This window comes from Molothrus aeneus, chromosome Z (genome assembly GCF_037042795.1).
Source record: "Molothrus aeneus isolate 106 chromosome Z, BPBGC_Maene_1.0, whole genome shotgun sequence".
NCBI lineage: Eukaryota > Metazoa > Chordata > Aves > Passeriformes > Icteridae > Molothrus > Molothrus aeneus.
The window spans coordinates 4204888-4214181 of record NC_089680.1 but is presented as its reverse complement, the minus strand read 5'-3'; positions in this window follow the sequence as shown (position 1 = coordinate 4214181).

Below are 9294 nucleotides of genomic sequence, written 5' to 3'. Positions count from 1 at the left end.
TTCAAAAGTTAAATTTTTTCCAAGATCAAAAAATACTTGAAATTTCTTTAGTTCTTTATCAGAGATACCTTACATTTTTTTCATTCATGTGTAGAATATTCAATTAAATTTCCAGCTAAAGTTGCTATTCTTTGTCATCTAAAACCCCTCATTTTCTAGTTTTTGATTTCTAGGTGCATTTATCTGTCTGTAATTCCACTCTATGTAAAATGGAAGGTTTTTTTCCTTTGGCAATTAATACAGAACAATCAACAGTAGTAACTCTGAAGAAAATCACGCAAATTGTGAAATATAATGGGTGAGATAATATGTCAGCCTGTTAGCCTTGGGATAGTCTTGGGAGAGGCAGGAACTTCTATACATAACTGTCTGCCAGCCCATCAAACCCTCCCAATTAGCCAGACTGTTCAGCAAATGTAGGGAGCAGAAGAAAAATGGATGGCACCGTGTGAGGGTACCAAGGAGAACAGTACGGGACAGAAAGGTCAAACCAGCACAGCCTGGACTTCATCGCCAAGAGACCTGGTCCAGAATGCTGCTCCTCCCAGGTTACCACTTGGTTTCATCTCTGAGGGAGTGAACTGTGGTGCTCCAGCACAGAACCAGTAAACAATAACGGTGCTATGAGGCAGATGATGCTCTGTAGGAGAGGATTGGCTCCAAAGTGCTTGACTAGGAGGTTTTTTCCTTCCTGTGGTGGAGATGGCCTTTATTGACTTGTGTGGATTGCTTAAAGGTCACTCAAACATGCACAGAGGTCTACATAGATCACACAGGTTCCACAAGATCCCTACCAAGACAATTCTTTGTTCAGTGGGGCCAGTCGTGTGTTATGTGCCTAACTTGATGCTTTGATCCCACTTAACAGTGATAGGCAGATAACGGTGGTTGGCCTTCAATTCCGCCTTTGATGGCTTTTGTACGTGGCTAATATATGCCCAGAAACTACAGAAAACTTATTGTGATTCATAACAAAGTGATTTTTCAATCCACAAGAGTGCAAGATCTCGTACATTAGCTTTAGTGAAGGATGTGAGCTAAGGAACTGCTTGGATTCCATTCCATTCCATTTGGGTGGATTTCAAGGCTGCCATGCACAAACAGTGCAGAGGGAGTGTGTACCTTTCAGCATCACCACTGTGGGTCCCTCTGCTGCCTTCTACACCGACTGTGCAGAAAATTCAGTGACGAATGCAGCCGAGAAAGTTTGTCTGACAGCTTCACGTAGTCTCACTGCGTGTGAATGGGTGTCTGATTTTTTCTGCTCTAAGGTTGATTGAAATCATTCCCTTTTCTCAAAATGATTCAGTCACTTCACAGCAGTTTAAGCAGGCACTTCCCAGAATTTCCACTGGACTCACCATGTGGCAGTGGCTTGGTTGCTGCAATGTGCAGCACTCCATGAAGCCTTGCTTTTATCTCCTTGCACCAACATTGATTTGCAGTAAACTTTTTCCCCATTGCCCTTAGAAAAGGTGAAGCCAACAGCATCCCATGCTGGATCCAACTGCTCTTGCTCAGGATGTGAGAGTGCTGCTTTGTAATGGTCATAATAAACAGAGAATCCCCCGCTAACATTTCCAACGCACCATGCAGCTTGGCATTTTCAATATATATTTAAAACAACAAACCAAGACAAGCAAGTGCCTTTCCCAGAAATTGCCGATGTATGCTCCGAGATCTCTTGCATTTTGCATTGTGTCAGTCTGTGTCAGAGGCTTAGGAAAGGTAATACAGAAGATGAATGGAAGTCTATCATCTCAGTGCCAAGATGAAAAAGTGACAGCTCATAATGAAAAGAAAAATAGTTTCCATTTTGGGCCTCTGTAAGTAAGAAAGTGACAGAGCCATGGGAACTGTGAGGCTGAAAAATGGTCCCTTTGACAGACATGCCTTTAAGTGAAAGTGCATGGGATATAATACTAGCCATAATATAGAGAATAATGGTTATTTTAGGGATCACATGATTTTGAATAAATCCTTGACTACTCCTTGGAAAATGAAACTGAAAGAGACTGGGAAAAACTGTAGTTTCATTTACAAAATAAATAACCTAAGGATGTTTTTAGGTTTCTATATCTGTGATTGAAGCCTGTGAAAAGACTTTGGATATACACAGGGTAACAAAAATGAGAGTCAAGAGCTTCCTGTAAACCTGAAATGGGATGGATTACTCATATTTTTGAAAAGAGAAAAAAAATGCTGCAAAAAGAGGGCTCAGGATTACAAGGAAGAAGATTCTGGTTATAAAATCTCTAATAAAACTTCTTATTAATAAAACCATATATGATATTTGCTTTCAGGTGAGGTAAAATAAGAAATATTACCTATTAATGTAATTGCCAACTAAAACAACATCTATGGGGGCAAGTCCTACCATGTAACTTAAGGCTGCAAAATGTTTCATGACATTCTTATTAAAAGTGCTGCAAAGTGCTTCATGACATTCTTATTTTTCTATTTAAATTGGTGTTTAAAGTCAGTTTAAAGTGACTTGAGACAGTTAAATCCATGTAAATCACCATAAGGCTTGGGGTAGGCTTCCATGCATCTGGTTTAGAACCGACTCTGATTAAACCAGTGTGACATCACCTGATTGGCAAAGCCTTGGGGCAATATTCACCCCTGTGCAGAGGGCCAGCAATATTGAGCTTAAAAGGGGATTACATGGTGCATGAATTCCACCCTAAAGCATATTTAAAATAGTTTTCCCTGCATGGCTTCTTTCTTCACCAGCTTTCCTCAGGAGGAAAGGTTAATAAGAATAATACTTTCTCCTTCCACATGAGTGTCCCTTTCAGGATCTCAGTGAATTCTGAAGTTCTTAAAAAAGCATTTATAGATTTTTATAAGACATTGCATGCAATTCTTTTTGCAAGGTCTTTCAGAAAATTAAAGTTCTAATAATAAAATGGAAAAGGAGTAGATAAAATAGGTGCTTAGGTTTTCTCTTTGGGTTTGGGGTCATTTTCCAGACAAGGAAACTGAGGACCCAGATGGATCTCTGCTAGGAATACTTTTTACTCATTTAGTGCCTTGTCTTCATGTAAAAATTAGAACCATCTTTCAGTAGTTAAAATCAACGAGAAAAATCTACTAACTTGAAGTGGAATAAAATTATGATCTAGGGAAACAGCTGAAAGGATCTTCACACCATGCACAGTGTGAAGATCCTTTACTGTGTGAAGATTAGAAGCTAGCTCTTTGCCATCACCACAATTGTCTTTCTAGCTTTAAGAGATTTTTAACATAGCTAAACAGGGAAGAAACGTGGATCCTACGGTCTAGCATTGAAAGAATTTAAACTTTAAGCATGAAAAGAAATTTTAGGCTACTTAAAGAGACTATAACTAGGACAAATGGGATGAATTTAAGGAAAGAAAAGGCTGACAGTTAGGGAAAAAAGCCTTTCCAGTGAGGACTATTAGACTGCAGGATAGTCTCCCAAGGGAAGCGGTGAAAGCTCAGTTTCTTGAGTCATTTAAAACTGGACTAGACAAAGCACTCTGGAATATACTCCAGGGAGCAATCCTCTCTTGGCAAAGGGATGCACAAAATAACCCAACAGATCTCTCCCATCTTCCCTTCCTGTGATTCTCCTATTTCATAAAGCTCTGCGATTGAATGGATAGCAGAAAACTTTAACCCCTTTTTCAGAAGCAGAAAGCATGTTTGACAAGATATTGTGAGAGGAAAATCCTCTAGCAGAGAAGAGAAAAAGCTGCATTTTTCATAGCAAGTTATCAGCTTTTCTCTATTTAGGCTGAAGAATTGTAAAGGATGGTCCAACACTGCCTACTTGAAGGCTGCCATTTTCAGTACAAGTCAATGTTTGTTTCTCAGCCTCCCTAAAAATTCCAGCAGTATGGATGTCACTCAGTGCTGTAGGTTTTTCAGGTTATTTTGTGGGTTGTTTTCTTTTTCCCCAAAAAATATGCAACTAAATCCCTAATAACTGAATGATTGTCCTGTTAAAACAGGATTGACTGGCTGCTTTCAACAAGTTGGGCTTTGATTATACCATACCCCTGCCCAGACTCATACTGAGAAAGAACTACCATCCCTACCCTTGCATGATCCAAGCCCTGAATCAATGTTGGGAGCTATTGGGAGTGAGGAGATATTACACTCCACTATTCCCCTTCTCCCTCGAGCAGGTGGGGAAGCAATGGCCTTGGCTTCTGCCTTGCAAGACATCAGCCAAGGGCACAGAGCAGGTGCAGGTGATGCTGTAAGCTGCTGCTGCTGATAAAACCATAAATTTCCTGCATCTCCTGCACCAAGGAGAAAAGTGGGTGGCTCTGCAGGGAGAGAGAGGAAGGGAAGCCAGGTTCTAGAAAAAAAAATCCGGAGATGGTCAGACTTCTGTGGAACTGTTCAAAGAGCTTGAAGAAATGATTTTGTGTAAGAGTTAAGGAGGCATTCATTAACATGTATATGTTTTCTTAAAAAATCCTAGGTGTTGCAGCTCCTCTGGACCCCACTGTGAAAAGCTTGATGCAAAGACCAGCTCATCCCACAAATCTTAGAGAAGGTAGCGGTAGAAATGGTTAGGAGTTGATCACCAAGATGGTACAAAAATAAATTAATTAATTGTAACATAAGCTATTACTACTTTTTATTTACTCCGAAACTTCTCTGGAACCTCCAGTCAGAGCTTTCCCCTGAACAAGAAATGAGCCCATACATTGACTTTCCATACATGCACTTTCAGATGACAAGAAGATAAAACCTGGTTGTTCTGGCTGAGACCAAGGATCCATCTGGCTCAGTATCAGAAGATAGAGGTTCATGGGATAGGACAGTGGGGTGATGTGGGATAGTTGAATATGCCCAGGAAAACATAAAGAAGTTCAGGAAATACACAGTGACACTTCGTCAGGGTACCTCCCTCGCCTCCTGCAGTTCCCTGTTAAATCTGCACATAGGATCACAGAATATCTCAGGCTGGAAAGGACCCTTAAGCATCATCAAGTCCAATTCCCTGCTCTTCACAGGACTACCTAAAACTTATTCCCATGTCCACAGTTTCAACCAGATGCTCCTTGAACTCTAACAGACATTTGCAACACTTATTGGAAAAAACAAAACTTTTTCAATAGCTTTTTGAAATCTTGAAAAAATTTAACATCCATAATACACCATAGTAAATATTTCTAAATATTAAAAGCTTATGCAACCAGCTCTTTTTGAAGCTGTTTGTAGCCAACCTCATTTGATTCTTTCCCCACCTTTGGAGAAAGAATGCATGGCATTTTTGCATGGCAAAGCATCTGATGATGGATAGAGCAGCAAGCACCACAAATTACATTATTTCTTATTTATGAACAAAAAAATGCTTAAGTTTGCAATCATAAAAATGGTCTTTTGGGAAGAGGATTCTGTTTATGGTACCCACAAGTAAAATAATACAAATAAGTCCCAGTTCTACCCACATTTGCAGATATACCTGTCACAAAAGCATGTGACTGAAGAAATAATCATTTTAGTCACTCAGGTGCCAGTGGAGAGCACCAAACTCCTGAGAAAACAATCATGGCTTAGATCTTGTCTTCCTTGGGATAACAATCAGGCATGAAATTAAATTTCTTAATCTGAACTTGAAAGGTATACAAATTTGGAATTATTACTTTTTACTTGAGAAGAAGAAAGACTAAAGGATAACTCTGTTTCCTTTTTAATCTGAGAGGACCTTGGTGATTCTGGATGATGTTTGAACTGCCTGAGCCTTTTCATTCCTTTCCTGTCAATGGAACAGGAGGGGTCCTCAGCAGCTCAGGCAAACCTCTACATTGGAAAATTTTTGATTGAAATTTCCATTGTAAAGGAAACATTTTCTCAAGGGGGATGTCCATTCCAAAAGAATTCCCAATGTCCTCTCTGGGATAAGATTGTACTGACATTGTCATTTAATTGGTATCTAAAAATATTAAATGATAGTCTTATTTGTCAGTGTTCAGCCTCACTGCTTGAGAAACATGCACTGTAGCTAGCTCTCTGTTGATCCTTGCTGTTCTGACAAAACGCAGCAAATCTGCTGCACTCTGTTTGTAAGGATTAGAGAAATGCTGCCCAGAACTGGAGTTGGGAATTTACCAGGAACCTGAGCTTCATGTTGGATTTGCGCAGAGCATGCATCTGTTACAGAAACCTAGCCCTCTTTTTGTCTTCAAAGCACTCTGCGAATATTGAACCATGCTGAAAACTCCTTTGGAAAAAGAAACATGGGCAACTTCACTGACTTTGATGTGTTAGAGCTGCTTTCTTTTTGGGTGTGATTTCCATGTCTAAAGGAAAACCAACATTATTGCTCTTTTTTTTTTTTTCAAAGGTAATCCAAAGTATTGAAAGTATAGGTAAAATCACATCAGGAAAAGTACATTTAAAGCCAGATTAGAATAACTCAAAAAGTTGTGCCTCACCACTAAGGACTACTAAAATTGAGTTTTCCATCCTTGACACAGAGACATGGCTGAAGACATCTCAGGTAGGTATCTCCAAGACTGACAGGTATCTTTCAGTTCTGGGACTTCTGCCCACCTGTCTCCTCAAATTTCCTGTTATTCTTTGTAAACCTGTCTAGAAGATTGGCCACATCCTGCAGTTTTGGCAACAAAATGCCATTTCCCAAGATCTGAGTTGGCCATGTTTTCTGCTGATGACCTATGAGCAGCACACTGGACATCTCCAACCTGCCTTTTCTGAAAGAAAATCACTGTTCCTAAACTTTGCATTAGAAAATATATTCCATGCCACTTGTGGCAGCTGCAGTTCGTATGGATGATTGGTTAGAATGGATAAAAACAGATTTCCCAAACCAACTGTATTCAATGCAACATATTTTTCATATGTTTAATGGAACAGAAATTTTTATTTTAAGAGGCATTTATGAGCACTGCTAGCTCTCTGCCTAGGGAGTGAAGACCTGGTAGGGGGGAAAACTAGCAGGTGTAAGAATAAAATTAGTTTTATCACAAAATTGGAAAGGAACTGAGATTTTCTCTCCGTACTTCTGCTCTTAGCCACTGATGAAATACAGTCTTTAGTCACAAAAAGATCCTCCTGTGCTGACTGTTTAACCCTTTTCTGGGGAGCACAGGCTAATGTACTTCACTCCAGTGCTGGCACGAGCAGCTCAACAGTGCTGGCATCACAGCCTTCGATTTGAGCCAATATCATTAAAAAGAACAATTCTTCATTATCAGTCCTGGAAACTTCCTCCAGCAATCCGTGCTTCAGAGAGTCAGGGAGCATTTTGTACTTCTGTGGTGAGTCCTTGCAGCCCCTCAGCACAGGAGATGAAACAATCCTGTCCTCTGTCCTCATATCCTGCTTCCCAGGTTAGTTTTAGGGGGGATTCAACACTTTTCCCAAATGCCTCCTTTTTCCTTCCATTAACTGAAAGAATATGAATCTCTAATAGAAAAAAAAACCCTCTGAAAATGGCCTTTCTGTCACTTGATTCTTATGATTTTTATTTTGTGGAACAATGGAAAGCAGCAGAGCCCCCATGTTTGTCTTGATCTGCATCTTGCTTGAAATGTGTTCACACATCACCTGTTAATGTCACCTTGCAGTCAGAGGGGGTATATTCAGAGAGCACGAGCACTGATCTTTCTTCTGAGTATACAATTAGGGGTCTGTTTGTCCATGTTGCAATGAGAATGAACAACTCATTTAAATGAAAAATTTAATTTCAATTTGACTTAGAGCCTTTTAACTATGGCCAGTGTGATATGCAGTCTTACTGGAATCATTTTTGCCCAAAAGATCAACCAAGGGATCTTATTAATGCAGACTGTCTCAGAATTGTACCATCATTTCTGGGTTTTGTGAGGTTGAAACAGTAGTAAAAGCTCATTCTTTTGGTAGTGCCAACAAAATTATTCCTTTTTGGTCAAAATTTGACAGGACATTTTGAATTCTAAATTTTCAGTTCTCCAAAGAGAGGGAAAGGGTGAGAAAGTGATTACTTGTGCTTCATTCCTCTTTAAGGCTGAAGTTCAGGTTGGGGTAAGAAGAAAAAAAAAATTGCTTCCTAAAATCAATTAATTTTACATGCTAAAAAAATACACAGCTCCATCTAGAAAAATGGAGAAACAATTTCTAATCAAATTGGAGAATATACACATCAAGAGTGGGAAAAAATGATGCCTCCCAGCAAGAGGAGTAGGAAGGAGGAAGATGAGTAAAACCCCTGAAAATAAAAGTAGATAGAAATTGAGAGTCGTATGAGATGGATAAATAAACAGCAAGGTTACAAGTTCACAAACCCACCCTGCAGGCACTATTAGGACTTTAATTTGCTTCAATCAGCAGCGTACGTGGTGTGTGTTTACTTCAAGGGGAACGGAGTCGATTTTCTGCTTCTGACTTAATATGCTACCAACATATCATGATGCCTGGCCAAATTCACCAAAGCATGTCTTTGCTGCTCTTCACTGGATTGTGCTCAGAGACACTTGTGGTACCTGTTAAAACACTTTAATGAATCTGATACTCATGAACAGTGCTGAAATGACAGCCCTGGAAATTGAAGTCTTCTATCAAACTACAGAGCTCGCACAGTATGGATGAAAATACTGCCAGGTTCTGCCATGCTGTCCTCTCAACATGCCTCAAATTTAACCTGGAAAAATTATTTCTGGTGGTAGCAGCACTTCAGCCTCAATGCCTGGTCATTTCTTCCTACTTCAGATATAGTTGCCAGCAAGTGTATGGATTATCTTGGAGATTTTATGCTGCAGACAGAAGCTGGGCAAGACATTTTCAACAGAATTATTCTTATCAGAAAAAAACAGTTGCATTTGAATCAAAGTGTTCTGGAAAGTGTTAAAATTGCAACATTCTCAAAAGGCAGGTGCTGAAACAAAATGGGTTTTTTATAGATTTAATTATTTCTTTAGAATTAAATAATGCCTTAATTGTATTATAATTATCCACATAATATGTCTTAGATAATGTACCAGATTTTGCTATTCTTTAAGTGAAGCATTTTATCTTATTGAATTTAAGAATTTCAGTGTTTCTAAAATGAGTCATATATGAATTTAAGTAGCAAGGTCAATTTCAAAATGGGAAAATTTATTTTGACAGAAAAATAAAAATAGCCCGAAATATCTCCAATAATGTTTGAGTTTTTTTGACTTTTTTTCCTTGTTTCCTCATCTTTAATCTTTTGTGGAAAGGGAAGAGAGCAGCCCTGTTTCTATGTACTCTGTATCAGGCGGTAGTGATGTGGGAAGCTGGAGGGAAAGGAGACTTGGGGGCAAATTTAAATTTTGGTAATGTTAT